Source organism: Phacochoerus africanus, chromosome 12 (assembly GCF_016906955.1).
Source record: "Phacochoerus africanus isolate WHEZ1 chromosome 12, ROS_Pafr_v1, whole genome shotgun sequence".
Classification (NCBI taxonomy): Eukaryota; Metazoa; Chordata; class Mammalia; order Artiodactyla; family Suidae; genus Phacochoerus; species Phacochoerus africanus.
Window position 1 is genome coordinate 13383191 of NC_062555.1, and position 25414 is coordinate 13408604.

A 25414-nucleotide genomic window follows, 5' to 3' on the forward strand; every position below is an offset into this window, starting at 1 on the left:
AATCTTACAGTTCCTTCTCTAATACATTATTTTCATTTCCAATGATAACTTATATATTGGCTAATTTTTTAAATCCTGACTTAAAAATGATATGTATCATTCCTTTACTTGTTTCATTTTTTTTCTTTCTATTAACAGACCTAGTTTTTTAAATTCTTTTTTCCTCCCATTCTTATTTGGAAGTTATATATAAAAAACTTAGATTACGCTAAATCTGATTCCCTCCTCTCATTTTCTTTCATTTTTATGGAAGTCAAGTACTTTGGTTTTTACCTTCCTCTGAAATTACATAATTTTTTAAATTATGTAAGGAAATTGATGTTAACTAGACTTATTATACTGATCACTTTACAATATATTCAAACAATAATATCATTATATTATATACCTGAAACTAGTATAAAATTATGTATCAATTATACCTCAATAAAATGTGCTCCAGAGTGATGTCTTTAGGATTTTTAAGAGTCAACACATATTTATATTTGTCTACATGTTTCCCTAATTCATTATCACTGTAACTTTTTAAATCACACTACTTCCTTCTGGGTTCAGTTTTCTACTTGGTGAAAGCTATCCTTTGGTGTTCTTTCAACTAGGCTATGTGAGCAGTAGACTCAGTTTTATATATCTGAAATTAACTCCATTTTATACTGTCTGTTGAATGATAGTAGAGATGGCTATAAAATTCTGGAATGATAAGTATTTTCTCTCAAGCCTTTGAAGATGGTATTTTATTACCATATGTGCTAAATTGTTGCTGGTGAACAAAATATTCTGTTGATAAAGTTACATTATTATTATTATTATTATTTTTGCCTTTTTTTAGGGCTGCACCCACGGCATGTGGAGATTCCGAGGCTAGGGGTTGAATCGGAGCTACAGCTGCCAGCCTACACCAGAGCCACAGCAATGCCAGTTCTGAGCTGTGTCTGCAATCCATACCACAGCTCACAGCAATGCCGGATCCTTAACTCACTGAGTGAGGCCAGGGATTGAACCCGCAACCTCATGGTTCCTAGTAGGATTTGTTTCAGTAGCACCATGACGGGAACTGCTAATGTTTTGAAGACAAGTTGTCCAATACCTTTAAATTTTTCTTCACATCTCTGATTTTTAATTATTTTACCACAATGTATCTAAGATTTTTAAAAATGTGTAGTGCTTTATATCTGATGTTCTGCTTTAATTTTATGACTTATGTTTTCTTTCAGTTTAGGAAAAGCCTCAGCCATTACTGATATTGATTTGTCTCTGATTCCTGTATTGTTTTTCAAAAAATTCTATGAGATGCATATTTGAAATTTTCATTCTCTCCTCCTTGCCTTCTAACTTATTTTATATATTCTTATTCTATTTGTGCTATATTAGGAGTAATTTCTTTATATCTATTTTCCAGTTCATGATTTCTCTTTTAATTATTGTCCACTGTTGAATTCATTCACTGAGTTTTTAATTTCAGTGATTATTTTGCATTTAGAATTTTTTACTGAGCTCTTTTAAAAAAACTCCATCCCCCCCCTTTTTAAAAATATGCCCTTGTCTTACAGTTTCTATTTTCTAGTTTCTCCTTAAAGATTTTAAACATACTAGACTTGAAGTCTCTTTCAGATGTTCTCATTTACAGTTCTTAGTATGAAAATTTTCTCTCTCTCTTATTGGCTGCCTTCTGTCTCCCTCCTTATAGTTGATTTCCTCCTAGAGTTTGTGAATTTTGGTTGTGAGCTCATATAGGCCACTCTGGTAAGGTGTCATGTGCCTGGAATTATGGAATGTTCTTACAAAGCCATTTCCTCTGCCAGTCTCAGAAGGTTTCATTGTTTCAAGGATGTTTTATTGTAGTAGTTGAAAGTTTTCAGGTATGGAAATCCTAGCCCATGTAGGTAGTGGGATTTTAGGCCGTTTATCTCATATGGCCTGCTCTCTGATTTCTCTTAAGAAATCTTTTTATTTCCCTAGTTCAAGCAGCTGCAATCTGCGCGGCTGGAACCCTGTTTCCTTTAGCACTCCTGGTTTGCCTATGCAGTGTGGTGTGCCTCCCCCCAGCACCAGGTTATTACTAACCCCCCACCTTCCTGTGGACACTTAACGGGACCGGACGGAGCAGCCTCAGTTTGTTCTTGATCACCTTGCAGGCTGGCTTGGCTTTACATCTACCCACTTCAGTTTTGAGCTTCCACTTCTGTTGTATCCATTCTTGGTTTTCAGTTTGGCTAAGTATCCAAAGTTATTTTCTTGTATATATTCCATGTATTTAGAGTTGGGGAGAGGGAAGGTAAATATTATGTATTGTTTAATCCACCAAGTGAAAATCTACCCGTTCAATTTCTTTCTTCCTTCCTTTCTTCCCTCCCTCCCTCCTTTCTTTCTTTCTTTCTTTCTTTCTTTCTTTCTTTCTTTCTTTCTTTCTTTCTTTCTTTCTTTCTTCTTTTCTTTCTTTCTTTCTTCCTTCCTTCCCTCCCTCCCTCCCTCCTTCCTTCCTTCCTTCCTTCCTTCCTTGTTGCTTTTTAGGTCCGCACCCATGGCATATGGAAGCTCCCAGGCTAGGGGTCAAATCTGAGCTACAGCTACCAGCCTACACCACAGCCACAGCAACACTGGATCCAAACTCAGTCTGCCACCTATACCACAGCTCACAGCAGCACGGGATCCTTAACCTGCTGAGTGAGGCCAGGGATCAAATCCGCTAAGAGAACACCCAATTTCATTTTTTTCTTTTGTCATTTTTTTCTTTCCTAAACCTTTGAAGCACCTCTGTTTTAGCACTTTTAAATGGTAATTGATTGTTGCATTATGTTTTCTTTTAACTTGTGGTGATATGTGATGGTGATTTTCTTCTCCAACATAGTCATATTTTTCAGGTGTATTTTCTCCATCAGTGACTAATTTCCTAATCCTTTATCCCCTCCTTGTTCTTGTATTGACTAATCGATTATTTGTGGTCCCTTGTTATTCTTGTCGTGATTATGTTTATCTTAGAGTGGGGTATTGTAAAAAGGCAGTGTTGGGGAAGGCCCAGGACAGTGCTCTGCGGGTAGTAGGATGTCTTCTGCTTACTGCTTTTAGACCCCTCTCTTAGAGGTCTGTGGCATAGTTGGCATTCCTATGCATTTTCTCACTTACTTCTAAATCCTCTGCCCCTTTGGAGTGTAGTTCAGGGAATCTGCCAAAGTCAAGCTTTGCTCTACAATCTTATTCACCTGAGCAAGGAGGTCATTCTACATATCCTTAAGATTTTTTTTTCTGCTTTTTTATAGGGTCTCATCTGTGGCATATGGAATTTCCCAGGCTAGGGGTCAAATCTGAGCTTCAGCTGCCAGCCTACGCCACAGCCACAGCAACATGGGATCCAAATCCTGTCTGCGACCTACACCACAGCTCACTGCAATGCTGAATCCTTAACCCAATGAGCGAGGCCAGGGATTGAACCCTCATCCTTATGGATACTGGTTGGGTTCTTAACCCCCTGAGCCACAATGGGAACTCCCTGTCCGTAAGAACTTTGCACCCAGCCGTTTCTGTCTAATGTCTGCCTCTTTAGGTGTCTTTTCTCTGTGACATCGCTTATCCTGGATGAATTGTCATTACCCCTGGTGTCCTTTCATCATTTATAGTACTATAAGTGTTTCCTAATTTTGTTGATAGAATTTTGTTTTATATTTCTCATTGCCTCTCATTTTATGGGAGTTAAAGAGAGAGATAATTTTACTCTATCTCAAAATATATAGCTAACGTTTTAATGCAAATCACCATACGTTTTCCTTTCTGTTACATGAACAGTTTTATAAATGGAATGAAAACATGGTACACGGTGAACGAGAGGAATACCTAAGACAGAAGCGACTGGCATAGGTCAGGACAGGAATGGAAGCTAGGGATTGGGGATGTTTCTCAGAAGCAATGAAGCAAAGCCCTGAAGGCTGTAAGGGAATTAGGGTTGTTAACACATGACATTTGACTGAGGTAGGCGCATAGAATATGATGGAAGGATTGCCTAGGGGTAAGTCCAGCAGGGATTGTACCATACCAGGGCATTTCAGGTCCTATTAGAGTCTGAGGCGTTCTCATGTGGCTTGGCAGCTTCAGGATCCAGCATCATCTCTGAAGTGGCTAGCGACAATCCCTGGCCTGGGAACTTCTGCATTTCATAAAGGCGGCCAAAAAAAAAAAAAAGAGAGTGTGAATGCCAAGAACATTGGAATGGACTTCCTCTTTAAGAAGAGTAGCAGCAGCGCGCATGCATGTGTTTTGGCATATGCTTGTTCAATTGCATTTTTATTGTAGTTCCATTTAAATAGTCTGGTATGTTTTAAAATCATCTATTAGCGTGTTAGTTTAGCCAAGGTAAAGTGTTTTTTTCTTTCATATAGAAGACTATGCAATGTATTTGTTTGGATTGTTTCTTTATGTTTCTTTATTCTATTTTTCATGGGAAATCATTACACTCAAGACACTAGTGACCTTTCCTTCCTAACAGATTCCACCCTAAGCAGCTTAAAACCATACACACTTAGTGTCTCTGCATTTCGAGTGTCCGGAATCTGGGAGGGGCATTGCTGTGTGCCTGGGACAGGGTCTCTCGCGAGATGGCTGTCTTGCTCCTTCCAGAGCTGAGGTCTCATCTGGAGGCCCAGAGGGGGCAGGTCCATTTCTAAGCTCACTCACACAGGCCTCATTCCCTCTGGCCGTTGGCCAGTGGAATCCCTGTTTCTAACCACGTGGACCTCTCCCCAGGACAGCTTATAACACAGAAACTGGCTTCCCTCAGAGCAGCAGGTGAACAAGAGAAAACGAGAAAACCTCCAAGATGGAAGCCTCGTCCTTTGGGTAACCTGTATCAGAAGTGACCTCCTGTCACTTTTGCTCTATTCCATTCATTTAAAACAAGACACTAGGTCCACCCCCCTCTCCAAGAGGGGGATCACACAGGGGATGGATTCCGGAGTAGGGGTCACTGGAGGCCATCTGAAAGGATGCTGTCACACCCAGTGACTTGCCTGTAGTGTTTATTCAAGAAGCATTTTGATTTTCAGCGTTTGTGTAAGACAAGTTACATTTACTTAGGGCATTATTTTTATGTGATGTCTTTTCAAGGTTGTGTTTCAAATTTTAATATTGTGTCAAAGCACTTATGATGTATTCTAATTGCGCGTACCAGCAAGCATTAAAATGTATAGTCTCTGGATTTCAAAGAGAATGCGAAAGATCTAGTGCATTCCTTTGTCTTTGGGCAGGGTAAAAAAACTCACAAAACTAAATTAGTAAAATATGTTTTATATCAGAATATGTTTCGCATTTGAATTTGGTTGCACAGTAAGACCAGACAACGCAGGGCTTCACTTTAGTTTATCTTTTCTTTCATTATTAGAAATAGTTTATCTATTCTATAATTAATATTAAAAACTATTAATATAGTAAATATTAAAATATGTTCTTGTTATGTGTGTATATATATATACACATACAAGAATATCTTTTTGTCACCAAGAGTGGACCTATCACAAAGATAAATGGAATTGATTCATTTAAGGCTGAGTTTGCATTCGGTAGACATGTTTCTTTGTAATGTCTAACTTGATATGCAAAAACTGCCCCAGGTTATGAATGAGAAAATTATGTAATGAAATTAAAAATTAGCTACAGAGTTACAGATTGGTAGCATTAATAAAACATTATTACCTTGATGTGCAGAAAACTGACTTTTTTTAAGACAGAATTCAAGTTAAAGTACTATAGTAATATAGTTTAATGCTTCAGAGGTAAAAAAGAATATATATCAACATAATACATGCATAATGTTAAATATATTACCCATTGCCAAATCTTTTATACTTGATAAAAGAATTGCCTTACCACATGCTTACCCGATCCCTAATGGTAACCACTGTTTCTCTCTTAGCTATTTCTTCTTAAACTCCCTGAATGTTTCTAAACTATATGCTTATCTGATATTGTCTGATGTTACAATTCAGAGCTTTTAAATTACTTTTATGTAATAATGTCCATGAGGATTTAACTGGCTTATACCTCCCACCTCCACTTGTGTCTTTTTTTTTTTTCAGTGAACCTGTATCAGTGTTTATTTACATTTTTGTGATTTCAGAAGTAGTTACAAAGGGAACTAATGCAGGATGAGTGTATTTGCTTTATTCCTTTTTTGTTAGTTTCTATTTTCCTTTTGTCTTATATGCAAATTAAATCCTCCATCGGTTCTTTTCCAATTACTCTGTCTTAGTAGGAACTCCGGTATGTCCCCCTTGGACTTGGGCCACCCCGTCTTAAAAGCAGCCATTCCAACTTCTTCCTCCTTCTTCCTCCTGAACCCTGGTGTTGTGTTAGACCAAACCCAACTGGAAACCAGCCAGAGGGATACAGTTGGTAGGCCCTGGCCACGGTGAAGGGCACGGAAGTGTATCGAATGGGCTGGAGGTGTGGCAAATGAAAAAGAATCAGCACAGATAATAATTCAAGTTCAGAGGTTCACTTTTATTCAGTCTCTGTGTTACTGATTTTCTCCAGGGAGTTTTTCTTTTTTTTTGTTTTTTTGCTATTTCTTGGGCCGCTCCTACGGCATATGGAGATTCCCAGGCTAGGGGTCCAATCAGAGCTGTAGCCACCGGCCTACACCAGAGCCACAGCAACACAGGATCCAAGCCGTGTCTGCAACCTACACCACAGCTCATGGCAACGCCGGATCGTTAACCCACTGAGCAAGGGCAGGGACCGAACCCGCAACCTCATGGTTCCTAGTCAGATTCGTTAACCGCTGCACCACAAGGGGAACTCCTGTTTTTCTTTTTTCGATTGGTTCTTTTCACCTTCCCTTTTATGCTAGAGCCTTTCTTCACACAGCTAGTGATCTTCAGCTGTTTGTTTATGCATGAGCATGAGAAGCTGCAGTGCCAGGGTGAATGCATGCATCCATGAGTAGGTGTTGTTGACCGGCAGGCTTCAGTTGCTTTTAAAGTGATTGGACAAGGGAGTGACCCCCTTTTGCTGGCGGTTGGGGGAGGGATGCCCAAATGTCAAGACCTGGAAGTCTTTCTTTTAGGCTATTTAGTTTCTCCAAAGAAGAAATTCCTGGAGCTCCCATTGTGGCTCAGCAGTAACAAACCCAACTAGTATCCATGAGGACAGGGGTTCCATCCTTGGCCTCGCTCAGTGAGTTAAGGATCCTGCATTGCTGTGGCTGTGGTGTAGGTCGGCAGCTGCAGCTCCAATTCGACCCCTAGCCTGGGGACCTCCATATGCCATGAGTGCGGCCCTAAAAAGCAAAAAAAAAAAAAAAGAAGAAGAAATTCCTATTGAGGGAGAGGATGCTGCAGCTGCATTTGTGTGGAGGATGAAAGAAAGGCCTGTGCTTCACGCCTACAAATTACACTCCTGGTCCTATGGCTTTTCTCTCAGTTTCTTCAGAGAGCACACCTTGGATCCGTCACCTAAGCAGTCTAAACCTGGACCCCGCCTTCTCTGCATGCACCTGTTAAGGAAATACACAAAAGGGTGTGGCCATTGCGGCTGAAGTGTTGAATCATAGCGGAACTAGGATGGGATTCCAGGCCCGACGATCTTATACGTGGTGCTCTTTCCAGTGTGTTACGCTATTTTAATGTACAAACACCAGTGAAATGATAGAAAGATCTCAGGAAATAAAAGTCTCTCAGGTGACCCAGGTTTAATGAGTAGTGTTAAATTCTGGTTGCCACTACTCGTGATGCATATTGACCCCCACAATCTGAATACAAAAAAAAAAAAAAAAAGACCAAAAACTTCAGGGATTTAGAACTCATAAAGACTTGGCCGAGGCTGAAAAACAGAAACCTAAATGAAAGCACAATGTTAGTCTTCGCATTTTAAAGAGCTGTCAGGCACTACATTTATATAAGGCAAAAAATTACAACAGATGGGTAGCTACATTTGAGTTAAGTGTGAGAAACATATTTCCAATAATTAGATATTGCTCAGTGATAGTACAGAATTTTCCAGCAGAAGGACTCATCTAACATGTCAGGTAGACGTTTGTGTAGAAAGAATTTCCTGACACACCAGAAGATTCCTGATCTCCCTTCAAATCTGGGATCGTTTGCTTCATGTGGCAATAAATAAATTTAAAAGTAAACAAATCTACACATTTATTTACTACAAAAGGAAAAGCACTTTGACTTTCATAAAGGTGCTAGAAAAATTTAAACAAGATGAATCTATGGCATAAGGAATTCGCAGTAAAGTATATGGTACTTTATTTTTTTGGTTGCATCCCACGGCATGCAGAAGTTCCGGGACCAGGGATCAAACCCATGCCACAGCAGCAACCCAAGCCACAGCCGTGACCACGCTGGATATTTAACCAGCTTCACCACCAAAAGTATATGGTATAAATCATCATGTACCATGACCAATACAGATATGATAATACATGCAAATAAATACTGTGTATACATACATTCTATTATAATTATTATTTAAAACCCTTATTTAATCTAAAGTTAAAAGGGCTCCAAAACTATTACGAAATTTAAAACCATTTATAATACTTGAAGATATTTTTGAGATATCTTGTATAATCCTGAAGCGTGTAAGTTGTTTCGCATTCCATAGCTAGGAAAGTTATCTCAGAGATGATAAAACCTCCGCAAATCTCTAGTATTGGAGGAGGGTGCCTGGTGTGTTTTTCATTAATGTGACCATTATTCTAATTTTAATATTGTGTTGAAGAGTTCTTATATTCATTGACATGCTTTATTCTACCAGATTGTAGAAGTCAAGGTCTATTAAAATGCATGATTCGCTTTTTCTGATCTGTGTAGGGCTGATAAAGTAACACATCCATGAGACCCACCTCCAGTTCTTCCAAGATCCCTAGACAGCTCTCCCATATCGGCATGAATTAGGCTGTATGCTTTGTTCCCTTGGGTATTCTGCAGTCCAGGCATCCATATGTTCAACTCAACATCTTAAGCGCTGGCTTTAAAATTCTTTGTCCTTTGTTTTTATGTTTGTGTGAGCAACTTCCAGGTGAACGCTGAAAAATTCTCTTAGATCTCCCAATTTCCCGCTCCTCTCTCTGTTATATTTCCTGTTAAACTGTCAGTGTTTGTTTCCAGTGAAGATAGTCACAATCCAGAACTAACAGCTAACAGCTTCCCATTTCAAAATATTTATATCAATATTTGTGTCAAATGCTCTCTTTGTAGTCTACTCATTTACGTTTGTTTTCAAGGATAAAGCGAAAAAGCAAAACCTTGAGTGAATATACATCTAGTGTTTTGGGAAACTCGATTCAAAACTTTTGAACATAGTCTCTTATCCTTGTAATTCTTTTTCCGGGGCGGGGGTGTTGCATTCGCAACATGTGTAAGTTCCCAGGCTAGGGATCAAATCCATGCCACAGCAGTGAGCAGAGCCACAGCAGTGGCAAGACCGGATCCTTAACTGCTAGGCCACCAGGGAACTCCCTCATCCTTGTAATTCTTATTTTGGAGCCACATCATGAGCACTGTTAGCATCTTTGAGTCATCTTGCTCTGGCAGAAAAATCATACAGAGTCAACAGATGTATCAGACTAATGGCAAAACTGAAGACCGTTGAGAACGCTTAGCATCCTGCATCAGGAAAGCACAGTACTAGATTTCTGCTGCCCTGGAGTCAAAACCTTTTCAATCCATTAAGCTAGCTAGGCAGCATGTTTCCAGTGGTGCTTTAATTAACGAAGAAATAGAAACATGATGGAAATCAGCACGTCCTTTCAGACTGGTAACGCGCACAGCCCCAAATCCAAGCCATAACTGCGAGAGTGAAAAAAATCTATAGCGTATAGTATATGCCCTTTTTAGCTGTCACATGTGGATTCTCCAGACCTTTCCCCAACTTTATTTTAAAGTCAGCATTACTATGAAGTGGGAAAATGCGAATGTGTACTGTTCTCTTTTTTTCTGGAATATATCTCATCTATCAGTATTGAACACATGCTCAATAATAATCGCTTTAACTATAGAATAATAGCTTCCCCTTTAGACATGTGCAAGGGTGGACGGAAATCATCTTAACCAAATAGTTGTTTAAATGGTGCAAACATTAATGAAACAAGTACTTTATACAGACTCATCCAAAGTTTCTGGCTCTTAGTATATCATATCTAGTTGTTTTTCATAACGAACAATAAGAGAAAGAGTTAATCTAGTACGTTGTAATCAGAAATGCCATGCTCATCAAGCTAAGATTTTATATGGTTGCCCATATAAAAGATGTCTACGTCTGTACTTAGACATTGCAAACAATGACCAGCTCAGTAAACAGACTGCAAATCATATTTCCTAAGCACCTAGTGGGCATCCCTGGATCCACTGCATAGAGCTGGCAGCCATGCCGCAGAGGCAATGAAGCCACCGTACTGGAACCAGCAAGAGAAACTCCTTCCTCTTCTCTGCTTTGAGATAGCCCCCCAGTAACTCCGTATTTTCAGACTAATAGTGTGCTAGCCGGCAAAGGTAAAATGTCTGTAGATCCAGAGTCAACTCTATGAAGCAAGTGCAGAATAATAGACTTAAAGCTGAGAGGCACAGAATTGATACCTGAAAGAGATGCTGAGTCCACAGTGAGGTGGCCTGTGGGAAATTCCACAGATTGGATCATGCCAACATTTGCAGTCCAACCCTGGCAACTTCACTTCTGTTATTACTTAGCGTTCCAAACTTCTTTCAGCTCAGAGTGGTAGGAAGAATGAGTTCTGGGCAATGAGATAACGCTAGTTCTCCTTCCATGTGTTTTTAAAAAAATTCTTTTCCTTGGGATGTGCAGAAAATGCTGAGGCTGCAACAGCCATCTCACCAGTGATAAGTTTATGATCATCACATCAGCATAATTAAATATGTCTATCTTTCTAATTTGTACATTATAAAAGAATACTGTGATATTCACTGAGTCTGTATGAGTAGAAATATTACTAAGAACATATACATCTAGACTCACAAAATTCATCTATATGTGCAAATATGCTATGAATTTTGATATTAGCCACTGTTTATTTCATGTGGAATCATACTCAGCTATCTCGTGATATATACCAACTTTTTGTTCCTTTAACTTTAATATTCTCCATGAATTCTTCAGCTCTATTCCATCCTTCTAGCATTTGGATGGAAGAGGGCAAGAAACTAAACATCAGTCTCGTTTGGCCCAATAGAGTCATGCAAAGAATCTTTCAAGATGTCAGTTTTTATTAATTCTTTGAGATCCTCCTTGTCCCCTCCACCGTGTTTTATGGGTGTCTGGGGACTTGTGTTACCTTCTGGCCCTAGGCGTCGAGAGGGGGCCCTGACTTAGATTTTGGTAACAGTGGTTGGTCCGCGTTCATGTCATTATCAGTCCTATCGCTAGAAGCCCCCCTGGCATCCATAGCTTCAACCTACACTTTGAAGTAACCGGGTTGCAGCTCGACTTAGGTCAGTAGTTTTGCTCAGCTGGCCAGACCCTGCATCCATCATCTCTTCCCATCTCTGTCAACATCCCTGAGGTCTTCCATACGGCGCCTTGGGCCAAGGCGCGCTGCCCAGTGGAGTCTTCCAATTCCAGGCTGGCTGTCTTTTTGCCTCGTGTCTCAGCCCCTGGCTCTCCATTTATATGGGTCTACGTACTTGTGGATTGGGTCTACGTACTTGTTGATTTTATTTCTAGGCATTTCACATTTTTCTGCTATATTTGCTAATGGTACACTTTCTTTTTCTAAATATTTACTTTTAACATATAGGAAAGCCATATATTTTGGCAGAGTAATCTTATGCCTTACTAAAATCTCTAATTGGATCTCAAATTCTTGTGCTTTTTCTCAGTCCTTAAGCTAGGTATTGATGGTTCGGTTTTTTTGTTCATCCATTCAGCTGTCTGATGAGGATGCACGGGGAGCTGGAGCTGTGGGCAGCTGTGCGCACTTGGGCGTCCCCAGGACTTCCAGTTACTAGAAATTGATTTCATGAATTGAGATCAGGGTGCAGTCCCACTGCTCCTAGGCTGTCTTTTCTTGCTTCCGTTGACTTGACGTAGCAACTCTCAGACTCCTTTTCCCCTTTCTCCTCCAGCCCGGGTTTCCCATCAAGTCTCAACTCATTGGGAGTTTCTGGCCAAGGAAAAGAGAAGTTTGCCTGGCTTCGAATTCTCTCCCTCAGCCCCGCTTCCCAGTTACTCCCAGTCCTCACCCCTCTTGTTGGCGTACTTGCTAGGTTCATCTAACTTGTCCACTCACCCTACGGTACAGAAAATAGATAACTAACGAGGACCCGCTGTGTAGCACAGGGAACTCTACTCAATAGTCTGCAATAACCTATATGGAATGTGTATATGTATGACGGATTCACCTTGCTGTATATCTGAAACTAACGCAACATCGTAAGTCAACTGTGCTCCAATAAGATTTTTTTTTTTAAAGAAAGAGAAGGAAACCCTAGGGATTAATCTTTTAATCAAATAGAGCTATTGCAACTCGAGCACATTATAAATTGCTAACATATTGAGCACTTAGAGTATACCAAGTACTGAACTAAATTCTTTATTCTCATTATCTCCTTTCATCTTCACAAGTCTGTAAGGGCGGTATTATTACCTCCTCTACACTTCAGCTAGAAATATTTTAGTTTTGCTTTCTTATGTCTAGGACTTCCCTGTAAGTATTTTTATTCGTAAGCTCTGTACCTGAGATGGAAATATCTGCATAGATATTTGTTTGCAAAGAGTGAAGGATTACCTTAAAGTAGGGCTACACATGGAATATACCCACTGACCTATTTCACAATGAACTGCTTGGTAAAATTATATAAAACCCATTCAGATTCAATTTGAAGAATAACTTCTGCATTGTATTACTTTTCTTTGGTAAAGCCCGTCTCTTTCCTTTTTGAAAGATATTTTATGTTAAAGCCAGTGAATAGAACCGTTGATTCTTATTAAACAAGTTAAATGAATGAAACGACTGGTAGGCTTTTCCCTTTTTGATATATGAAAGATACTTGAATCATAAAATGTGGCGCTTTTGTGGATTCATTTGGTAGGTAAACGGTCAGGTAGCCTCCATAAATGGGCTGTCATGTTATTTCATTTATTTTTATTATTCGAACTCAAATTAACTCCACAGTTTCACAATTTATCTCTCGTGCATCTCAACAGTTCAGTAGGACAGAAGAAAAGGTGCAGTTCCATTAGGCTCTGACATATCATTGGCTGTCAGGTAAGCCTTGTTATGCTGTCCATCCTCATTTAACTATCCCACAAGATCTCTTAATGAAGTTAAGCCCCAAGTTCACTCCAATAATTCTGTGGCAAGAGTTTGTGCAATGTAACAATTCATCACTTGTCAGGAAGGCACTTTTAGTTTATACATTTAATAAGGGCATCCTCTAGCTTGGTTAATTAGAAGTGAACAGTTTGCATATTTACTAAATGCAGAGTGTCATTGCCACCACGGCCTATTGCCTACATGAATTATTTCTCTATCTGCAATAAACAGCTGGGTAATTATTACCGCCATAATCAGATAAATTCCCTCTGTAAGGCTTTTCTTACACGGCAATTCTTTGAACTCATCCAAAGCTGAACAAAATTTATGAACTCCAACAGCGGAGGCGACTTTTTCATACTAGGGTGTCCCTGTTCTGTATTTCAAGGACATAAGTAGAGCTCCATAGATATTGTGTAAATAAGGAGAATAAATATGATTACCTAAAGATAAGGTTTCAATAAACCGCATTTTAAAAATAGAATATTTTGATCTCAGCCAACTGAATGATAGCAGTTTGGCTTTATCGAATTGTACCTAAATGACAGGCTCTTTTAGTAAGAACTAGCCTGAAACGTAATGAAAATAAAATTTTAGGTTTACAGAACCAAATTAGTCTGTAGCATTAGCTGTGCATGTGCCTTTTTTCTGTAGAATCATCTTCTATATGAAGATGCAATAATTATAGCAATTAATTTGGTAGAATTTAGACAATAACATACTAGAATGTCTAACTTAAAATGCAGCATGTAACCCTTCCTTTTGAAACAGTCTATTAGTTATCCATGGTTAGTAATTAATGACATAACCCCATGATTACTTTAAAATGTGGGATGATGTCAACTATCTGATCATAGCCTTTTTACTTGTTTATTTTTAGCAAGAATGTAGTACCTTTCACTATTTGCTCTTTCAAAACATTTCTAAAGTAAATTATATAAGAAGGAAAAAAAAATTCATTCCTGGGATATAATTAATAAAAGGAAAAAACATATTATGTTGGGTATAACCTTGTTATGTACATATAATGTAGTTAGTATACTAATGAATATTAATATAGCATATTAATTATATTATAGATAATAGTAAAACATATTAGTATATGATATAATTAAATATACTGAAATGTTTTTCAAACGTAACTCTTTATACAGTGAATTTCAAGCAGTTTACAAAAGATATTATGAATAAAAGCGATAAGACCACAATAAATGAAAATACAGAATGATAACGCTAATGATGGTGGGATTGGCCAGAGAATATGGTTAGTTAAGTATGCCCCAGTGTCAAAATAGACAAAATAATACTGTGTATGCCAAACAACAGCTTTTTTAGAAATTTATAAAAATTTCACATTTGAATCTTCAGTAGGAGATACAGAGTCATGCAATAAACAGTGACTTCAGTAACTTTTTTTTCTTAACAGAAAAAAGCTCTCTGAATTTCAGGTTTCTTCTTTTTTGGGGTGATATTTAGGGGAAATGAAAGTCAGAATGTAGCATTAAATTGTTACTCATTTGAAAGCAGGGGACTGGAACGTGCTGGTCTGTGGACTTAGCTTTGTGGTTGCCCCACTTTGAGGAATGCATGGATTGGAAGTTCTTATCTCGCCCATGTCGTAGCTGATCCTTTGATACGAGGTAGATGGAAGTTTTTTTGTTTTTTTTTTTTTTTCCCCCTTCTTATTTCTGTGTTAAGATCTGGTAATGCTATTTTTAGTATTGCTAATTGAGAGTAAATTTATACGGTGGAAATCAGACTTGGGTACTTGATATCTTAATAATAAACTTTTTAAAGCCATACTTGGAGATATGTTTAAGTTATTGGGAAAGTGTATTGAGAAAATGTAAGGATCGCTAAATAATTATTTAAAGTACCATCCTATGGGCTATTTGACCTTCACCTGTGTTGACCTCTTCGAAGCCCATGACGGTGTATGTCGCTTTCTTCTCCAATCTCTCTTGTAACTTAGATTCTCTGCTGCCCCTTCCCCCTGGTTTCCCTTCTACTTTTCTGATTGTTTCTTCTCCATTACTTTTGCCTGATCGTAAATATTAGTGTTCTCTCTTTGATGCCCTTGCCTTTTCACTCTTTATCCACTGGACAATCTCTCCCACTTTAGGGACCTCTGCTACCGCTTGTATTCCGATGATTTATAAACCTAGAATCATCTGGCTTATTCTCCAGCCCAGAATGTTCTTCCGATAATTATAAACAATTATTCAAATGCCTGTCACCACTGCAACGTGGACATCCACAGATACCTCAAGTAAGAATGTTTATATATGAAATAATTTTTTCCCCCAATCTCTTCTTATGGTGAATTGGAACATTTTTCATTTGGAACATGGAAGTCATGCGAAAGATCCTTTTTTTCCAGCCTATTGATAACTAAGCTCTATCGTTTCTTTTCTCAGCCTTCTCTTCTCATTCCTCATCAGCTGCCCTTCCTTCTGCTGCCTGAAAGACTCTTCTAGAAGACGAATCTGACAATGCAGTCCTTTGTATTTCCTGCCTTTTAAGGGTTCCATAGCAAAAGATGACGTAAAGGTCCTTGAAACATATAAAATATAAACACTGGGAATTTTTTTAAGAGTATCTTCTTGGCATAAGAATTAAGCAAACCTAAAATAAATACGTACTTTATATTCTCAAATAGTTAGAATACTTAAAAGCATGAATTTTTGAGGAAAAAATTTTAAGTGTATCTTAGTTAAAAAATTGTAGAATGGGAATATATGTATTCTATTTTTTAGGGAGATTTTTAATATATGTATAAATTATATACATGATTTATATACTATAAATATATAAGTATTTTTATATATTATATAAAAATTGTATAAAATTCTGTTATATATAATATATGAATTTATAGATATTTATATACATAAATATAATATATTCATATGTATAAATCAGATAAATAAACAAATTTTATGATAAAGAAGAAATTATACAGTGGTGTCCTACTACAAAAGCAGTGAACTTAAAAAGCATCACTTTTTAAAAAATATTTTTTTCATTACCCCTCCATAATGCTTTGCAGCCTTTTCCATCTTGTCTCTGTTCTAATCTGTTTCCTCCCTCAGGAGTGACCCTGTAGAAAATTGAGGCAGAAAATGGCCCCAGTTTTTATATCTCTGTTCTTTCCACTACTACTTTGTAATCTTTTCTTATCCTGCCTAACAATACATAGGATAAGATTCTGTTTAGCATTCATACAGAAGCGATTGTCTAAGATCAGTTATAAGATAATAGTTTTTCTGAAACTTGTAAGTTAGTTTACTGAAGTTACATATGATGTACTGCTTTCCTCCTGGCTGGCATCATCCTGTGACAGGCCATTGCTTTATGATAGCATCACGCTTAGTTTGGAGATGTCCCTATCTGTGTTGAGTGGGTTGCCCAAAAAAGCAGCTGCAATTATTCTTGCTTTAAAATGAAGTTAACCCGTTTTAAATGAGAGACCGTGGGTGATTGTGGAGTAAAGAAAAAGTGAGTAAGATCTTGCCGTTCTTTTCACATGAAATGGGAACTTTGGCTACTCAACTCTGAACTCTACCCCAGCAAAACTCCAACAGCTGCATCCCCATGTCCACAGCTGAATGAACCGCTATGAAGTTACACTCTCTAGCGAGAGAGAAGATGATGTGCCCTCGTCTACCTTGATGCCGGAAGGGCCGCATGCTGTCTCAGCGTCCTCATCTGTAAAGTCCTTTCATTTCACAAAGAGTTACAGGAACTTTGTTAATGATACCTGCCCCTTAGCGACCTCAGCTGAATGAATTAGTGTCTATGAAGCACTTGGAGCTCCTGAAAATAATGCCCTATGTCAATACACTGTATTATTATGCCTGTCATTGGACTTAGCTCAATGTCCCTCTCAATTATTGGACATCATACATATTGTAAATATTATACTTCCTTTTCTAGAAACTATCCAAAATACTAAAAAGAAAATCGTTTTCAGTGAAATATGTGCATATTTTTAGAAAGAATACTATACAAAAAATTTCTTTTCAGCTAAGTTTATTCAAAAAAGCCAGAAGAAGAAAAAATTGATTTTCATGAATAATCTTTGAATGGAGTCTTATTGCTTTTTAAAATCATGCAAAGTAGGCAAATGAAATAACGGCGCACTTGGATTCTCCCTTTTTATGATGAGAGTGAAGCCATGGTATTGTAATTTTATAACATTGACCATTATCTTCTTTTTTCTCTTTTCATTCTCAAAATATCTAGTGTATAGAGTACAGATTTGCTCGCATTACCCTTCGCAAGCCCATTTGCCCTTCACCAGGAAGCCTTTCTTCTGCTCTAAGGTGCATCGCCCCACTTTGCTGTTGACGGATCAAGTCTCCCAAAGAACGCTGGCTTTCTCGTGAATAATCCAGCCTCGTTTCATTACCGCTCCCCTTTAGCCCAGCGCCCTCTCTTTAGTGAAAGCCTGTTCATTGTTCAGTTCCCAGCTCTGATGCCTTTTCTGATCCCTCTAATCAGAGATGTGCTCTCTCAACTCAAGCGCTGCACATGTACTTCTTCCTAGCCTTGTTCTGTCGATGGTCTAGTTAGTTACCAGCTATCTTATTTGCAAGCTACTAGAAGGTGGGGACTGGGCTTGCCACGCCTTTTATTTCTTTTAATATTTTAATCATATTTGTGCCTGCCTGAGTGAATAAGCAAATGAGTGTTAATTTTCTTTATGATATTAACTCAAATTAGCTTAGGCATCTTGAAGAGAAACTGATCTGTACTGCACCGAACAAAGGCTTTTCAAGAGTAACTAAAAAGTGTTTGATGAGAGCACTTTTCTAAATGTTTCCGAGACGTGAAACATTTCGGAGGAAAGCGTGAGCTCAGGAGCAGCCTGAGTTCTTGAAGGATCAGATGCTGCGGATGCTTACTTTGAAGCTGTATTTTCCCTTTTGAAAGGGCTGTTCTTACGACATGTCTAACACCTGTCCAACAGTTCCAGGACCTGGTTAACCAGGTGGATAAAATAAGTGGTTTAAATAATTAGATGATTTCAATGATTTTTAAATGATTTAAATGATTAAAGTGAAGCTTTTGTTTCAAAGGCACATTTTTTTTGAGTTTCTTAATGACTTCCAGATCATCGGTTCTAAGGTTTCATCAGTCTCAAAATATTTTTGGATGTCACACACCCACTCCAAGCATGGAAGTGGCTTTGTTTCTTGTTGGTGTTTTTGCTGTTATTTTAGACAAAGTCTTCCCTTTTTTCCCCTTGATTTCTGTATTTGGTTACACGAATATGGACAGACGGAAAGCAGACAGATGTTTGAGATAAAATGCAAGCACATTCAGTAACTTAACTAAAATGCTTTTATTTAGGAAGTAATGCTCTTCAGCTGTTTTCATTTTGAGGCTTCTTACCACAGAAGGTATCGTTGACTTCGCCATCAGAGTGCGGACTCTAGAGAATTGTTTAAATCTGCTTTCTTAGGATTATTTTTTTCTTAAAGATGGTGCAGATGATGGCTTTTTGTTTTTGAGAAATTACGGAATACTGTTAACAGTTCCCTCTGAAATTTTGGGCATCTGCCTTTTTAAAACAATGTCCATAGAATGTTAAAAGTTCTCTGTCAAAATTGCGATTTCTGCGGCAGTATTGTGATGTACATGGCCTGTCCCCTTTGTCGTCCTTCAGAGTGCTTTAGCTAGTATGGGGCTGTTCATATTAAGATCATTTAAGATCATTCACTGAATGTAGCCTTCTCTCTTCACGATGTCATCCTAGTGAGTGCCATTGAATCATCTCCCTCCTCAACAGAGCTGACACTCTCGTTACTGACACTAGTGCTTCCCAAACCCTAGCAGGTGGGAGATGGATTCGGGGTCCCACCCCCAAAGTTCTAATTGAATCCATGTGGGATGGGGCCTGAGAATGTGCATTTCTTTTTGTTTCTCTTTTTTTTTTCTTTTGGGCTTTTGTTTTTTTAGGGCAGCAACCACAGCATATGGAGGTTCCCAGGCTAGGGGTCGAATCGGAGCTGCAGCTGCTGGCCTACACCACAGCCACAGCAACACCGGATCCTTAACCCACGGAGTGAAGCCAGGGATCAACCTCATGGTTCCTAGTCGGATTCTTTCCATTGCGCCCAGATGGCAACTCCAGAATGTGCATTTCCAGCAGTTCCCAGGTGGAGCTGAGGCTGCTGTTCAGGGACCACGCCCTGAGAACTCTGCTCTTGGCCAAGAGCCAGAGTCCAGGTCCTACCCCCTCCCCAAGAGAGGTTTCTCCATGCCGCTTCTTCCCTCCTCTGATAAAACCATCAGACCTGATGGGTTGTACTGGTAGTGGGTGAGAATTAGCTAAAAAGGGGGCTGGCACCTAGTTTATACCAGCTGTTCAGTCCGCTACTTTGAGAGGGGCACATTAGGGAGTGCTCCTTAGTCCTGACCCCAGGATCTCAGCAGATGTAGGGGGGTGCAGAAGTGGCGCGTGTTTGCAGATAGAACATGTGGAATGTGGTGGACGGGTAGACAGGATTATGGGAGTGGGCACAGCTGGAGAGTAGTGATTGATCTGGACTCCTTTTTAGAGGAAAGGGTGGAGATTTCTGGCGTTTTGTTTGTTTGGTTTTTGTTGTTGTTGTGGCTAGAAGAGAAGATAAAAATCATAAACACAATTTGTGATAGCACTATATTTTGAAACAGATAAGAAAATCAGACTGGCAAAATATATGTACAGCTCCCTTCTGAATGGCATGGGTGGCCATCTTAAGAATTTTCATTATGGGAAATAAATTATTGCATGAGTCTGCTGAGCCAGCATTGAACTGTGAATGATCTAGTCAGTATATAGAAAAAGATAACTCCCAATTGTAATTACAAATATTTTTCATCCTATAAATATTGTTTATTTCTGAAAATAATTTAATTTTGAGCAGAGTGCTTTTTTTTTCCCCCCCTCACAAAATAGTATATGAAAATACATTCTTTTTCTTCTTTGGCTCAGACTTTAGACAAGATCAAGAAACAATTTACAAAGAAGAGTCATAGTGATAAGAGAAAGAAAACATGCAGTTAAAGAAAACTTTAGTTATCGCATGATGGGAAGAGATTGGTGGCTTTCATTCGGGCTCAGAACTGTGCAGAATCATGTACTTGTATTTGTCGTCACTCCTCTCAAGTTCCTGTCATCATTCGTGTACACAAGCGTGCATACCTATATGGAGACAACAGAGTAAATTCTTTGCAACAGCAGTTTTATTCACCATAATGGTTCTGCTGTCCAGGGCTATCTTTGTAAAATGGATTTTTTGCTTTATTCGTTCAAACAGACATGGACAAAGTAATCATAGTCTTTATAGAGTTTGCAGTCTAGTGAGTAGTATATTAAATAAGCAACTATATCCATAAATACATGATTACAAATGTGTTAATAATTAATGCTATCATTAAGAAGTGTAAAGTTTATGGTATTAGGAGTGAGAATAACAGCGGGAGGCAACTCAGATTGCCATAAAGGGGGTTCAAGGCACTGAAAATCCAAGCGAAGGTCCTGACTTAACTTTTTTGCTAGGCGATGAAATAGGGTCATTGGGTAAATTGTTTGCTAAGCAGTAAATAAGACCCCTGTGACTGAAGCGTAGCAGTCGTGGGTGAGAGCTATAAAGTGAGATGGAGAGAAGCAGGGCCGATCCCAAAAGGCCTTGTGGCTTTTTATTGTTTGTTGGTTGCCTTGTGCTAATTACCTTTTAAGCATATTTTATACATTAGTATGTGTACATTAGCATTCTTTACACACAAAAAATAGCAAATCGACAACGTGTGTTAAGTAAGAGAGGACAGGTATGGCTACAAATGCAGAACTCTGTGTCTTCCGAGGTCACCTGTAGCTCCCTCGTTACAATGTTATGATGTGACGATGAAGAAGAGTGGTTACATTTCATTTAAACTTTTCAAAAGCAGAGCAGCTGTTCCCTGTTGTGGATTTGGGGAAAATAATATGGATACTACAATATTCAGTTACCTTCTCAGAGAAAAGGTCTATGTATTGGATTAGGCAAAATGTATGCTGTGAGTATAGTACTGTGCTTAAAGGCATGGATTTTGGTGTCAAACCTAGATTCACGTTCTAACTCTGCCACCTTCTAGGTTGAGAGTTTGGGCAGATATTTCACCCCTCTGAATCTCCTTTCTGAATCTTTAAAATGGGAGGGCTAATATCTGCCTCCTATGTGTAATCCTCCTGGGAAAGGATTAAATGAGCTACATGATTTAGCCAGGAAGCTCTTGGAAACAAAATGTGTGTCAAGGGTTAAACTGCTGATCCTTTATTTGGGTGGTTCTAGCCCAGGGCAGTGAGAGTGAGAAAAAGGGGGAGTGAAGTGCCAGGGATGGAAAGCGAGTCTGAGATAATGATTTGGTTCGTGAGTGATGCTGAGGAGCGTTTGGGGGAATAGCATCTCTCAGGGAGTGGAAGAGGAAGGCAGAGCGAGAAGCCGAACTGCGTCCGTAGTCCCCGCCAATCTCGGGAAGCTCTGGATGTGGATGGGCATGTAGAGTAGTGCCAGGTGGACACAGAGGCCCTGGGTCTGTGCATCCCGTCAATCTCCAGGCATTGGATGCAGGCTGGGGGCAACTCATTTTTCTTCAGTGGAACTTAGCTTGAGCTGTCAGCCACCAACACCCCTGGCCGCTGTGTTGGGTTCTTTGGTCCTGTGGGGAGGGTGGGATAAGATGAGCCCCTGCTGCCCTGACTCCTTCTTCCCATCACGTCTCATAGTCACTCAACCTAACGCAGCAGGTGCGCTTGCTTTTGTGAGCGCCCCCCACCCCACCCCACCCCACCCCAGGCTTCCTCCTCCCGGTTTGCAAGGAGACCTGTCAAAGCTGTGAAAGAAATACGCGGGTGACAGAAGAAAAGGGAAACTTATTTGCATGCCCCTCTTCTGTCTCCCATTTCCCACTGGATAAGGTTTTACCCCATGCCTCTTCGGAAGGCAGATTCCATGCTCTGCGTTGTGGAGTTTTCTCCACAAAATAGACAGTCATGAAGAGAGAGCGAGAGGAGGAGGTCATTGAGAAGATTTAAGAAAGCATAAAAGATTCCTATTCAGTTGAGTAGGTAAAGCAAATAGCCTACTCCCAGCTTAAAGGAGACATCCTATAATGTAACACCTTGGCATGTGCCAGCCACTACTCTGAACACTTGGCACAGATTCTTCCGTTTGATCCTCACAATAGCTTGGTAAAGATGCTCATCCTGATGACATATTTGCATTTCACAGATGGGGATAGTGAGCCTCCAAGACTAAACCGCTAGGAAGTAGCACAGCAGAGATTTTATAACCAGGCATCATTTCAGAGTCTGTGTTGTTTAACTGCTCCAACTAGATTGCCTGCAAGCAGCTATTATTATCTTTGTTCTTGTTATCATGATCAGAATATGTAAATATTTTATTATCATTAGAGGTGCCACTCGCCAAATATATTCCCATACGTAAAACCTTACAAAAGTTTCAGTAATTTTTGCCTTTATTTTAAAATTTATATCACAAAATGTTTTGTATATGTAAAAACTGATGTAGAAAGTCTTGGGACTTAACCAAGTTTCTTTAACTATATAGTAGAAACAGGATCATAAAATAAAAGAAAATATGCATAGTTCATTCAATAAAAATATCTTCTGCATTGTACTCCTTGTATCAGGCCAACGACAGCCTGATCCAGAGAATCTGCAAATCTGGGGATTCTAATTCCATTACTGCCATTAACTGATTTGTTTTTCAGAATAGGTCCTTTCGTCTCTTTATGTGTTTCCATATTTGTAAAATGGGGTAGCTATGCCTATCCTTTATATATCACTGGATTCTTTTTTTTTAGGATGGAAATAAGACAACACACTTGACATGACAACATATTCATAACAAACTGAAACTATTCGGGAAAAAATTTTTAAGTGTTTAGAAAGCATTTTTAAAACGGCTGGATTAAAAAAAATAGGGAAATTTTATATTTTGTAGGGAACCCTAGTTACAAGGGTTTCCAGCCTTTAATCTTTAACGGGATCATATTTTTTTATGGCATCCTTTACAGTGAGCTGTATCTTCCTCTCTATTGCTATACAAAAATCTGTTTATCAAGGATAAATAATTTATTTAGCTCTACCTACTTGGTCATTTAACAAAGACTATTTAACATAAACATAATTGTGGTGGTCCATATACATATTTGTACCGTCTCGAGTAGGGCAGAAAATCAGCTAGGAACATAAGACTGCTTTTTGCCAATAATTTTATGAATTTACTAATTATTTTTGCACTTCGAGATTATCCCACATTAGTTTTTCTAGTGATTTTTCAAGTTTCTTGGATTTATACGTCGGGCTTTCCAGATTCTTCTGGCTTTATTCTGGGTTTTCTTTATGCACTAGAAACGAACATTCTTTCATAGCTCTCTCAGTTTTACCTCTCCTTGCCAAGCTCCCCAAGTACACATTGTTTTCATTTCACGTTTCCATGTCCTGAAGATGGACTGTTTTTACCACTTCGGAGAATTCCCACTCCTGATTTTGCACCCAAGTCCTATTTACTTCTTTGTATCTTACCTGTTCATGCATGTGTTCAATTTTATTGGGGCTTTTTTCTGTCTTACGTTAAGCTCTCTTCATATTCATTAAGCTATTTATGGAGCACACATTTCTTTGTAGATGTGTTTTTTAATTTTTGTGATTGCTCAGAAAATTACTGCGCTTATCTATGGAGTAACATAAAATTGAATACATGCATATCTGAGTAATTATCCTTGCAGTGGCAGTTCTTTGGTTATTTTAAATTATCTTAAAGACTTATAAGGGGAATTATAGAAGAGATATTTATTTTTTACATAATCTCAAAAGTAAAGATTAAGATTAATAATGTATTCACTTTTTTATGTAACATACGTTTGTTATTTTTCCTGGTAAAAATTCTCATTTATTCATATGTAGCTGCCTTGATATTTGTCCCTTAAGGACAAAGAAAGGTCACCAATCCTTCTAACTCCTGGTTCTTTGTCAAAAATGGACACAGTTAATGAGGTTTGTTTGGTACAGAACAAATTCTCAGACACAGATAGAGATCCTTTTAATGGAAACAAATTTGTTTGGCTTTACCAGGTTACTTAGCGATTAATAATAGCCTTGAGATGCAGGTCAGAAAGGTCATTGTACCAGCTTGCCAGCACAATCTAAATGTGCAGCCAGCCCCGCTTCGTGGGTCCAGAAGCCCCCAAAATACTATGCATAAGGTAAAACGGGCTATTTTCTGACTCCTCTTTTCATATTAATAAGCAATTTTCAAGAGAAGGGTGGCAAAATGAGGGCCATGCCACTCCAAGTAATTCATTTATTTTGCAATTTAATCTTACGTTGAGAAAAAAATAGCTCTGCTGAAATAACATAGCATGGTGATTTTTAAACGTCAGTGTGTTTCATAAGTAACCTTGTATGAAGTATCTGTATTAGTAGCCTTTAACAGAAAATTGCAACAAAAATATGTGTAGTCGATGAGGTAGAATAAGAATTTCTATCTCTTTTTTTTCCTTGTTGGAATTTTCTCTTTACTCTCCTCTGCTATCTTTGAAGTATTGCGCCCAGATAATTTGCTTAAAATTTTACTTATAGGATTAGACATTGTTACATATGTTTTTTAAAAAGAATAAAGTACAATTTCACAACATTATTTTAAGATGAACAGTTAAACTTGTCCTATGAAAATAAAAAATCTATTCTCCCCTGATTTGACAATATCTTGTTCTATTTAGCAGGTGTTTTCTACATGGTATATTTTAAAAGCTTACCTTGTATTTATCTTTCTTAGATACACACACATAGAAATGCTGAAAAGGTTTTTTTTATAGAATTTATTATACTTAGAAAGTTGTGAACTTATCCACTGAATTTAGTTTTTATTCTACTTATTGATATAATTGAATGAAATATCAACCTTTCATTATAGGATAATATATGTCATCTCACTGATAATATTTAACTGAAGTAAGCTTTGAATATATTAAGTGTATGTGTAAAAAGCCATCATACTTTTTAAAATTAGCCTATTAGTATGTAAAATAAACCATCAGAGATTTGTAAATACCAAATTTAAAGGAAATCAGTAGCTCAGATTTTTTTCTTTGGAT

At 38.4% G+C, this 25414-nt stretch overlaps 1 protein-coding gene across 1 annotated transcript in view; it reads left to right on the top strand.

The window, feature by feature from the left end:
- SPATA17 (spermatogenesis associated 17) overlaps positions 1–25414 on the top strand; it is a 296172-nt gene that overhangs the window by 60626 nt on the left and 210132 nt on the right. The window lies entirely within an intron of this gene.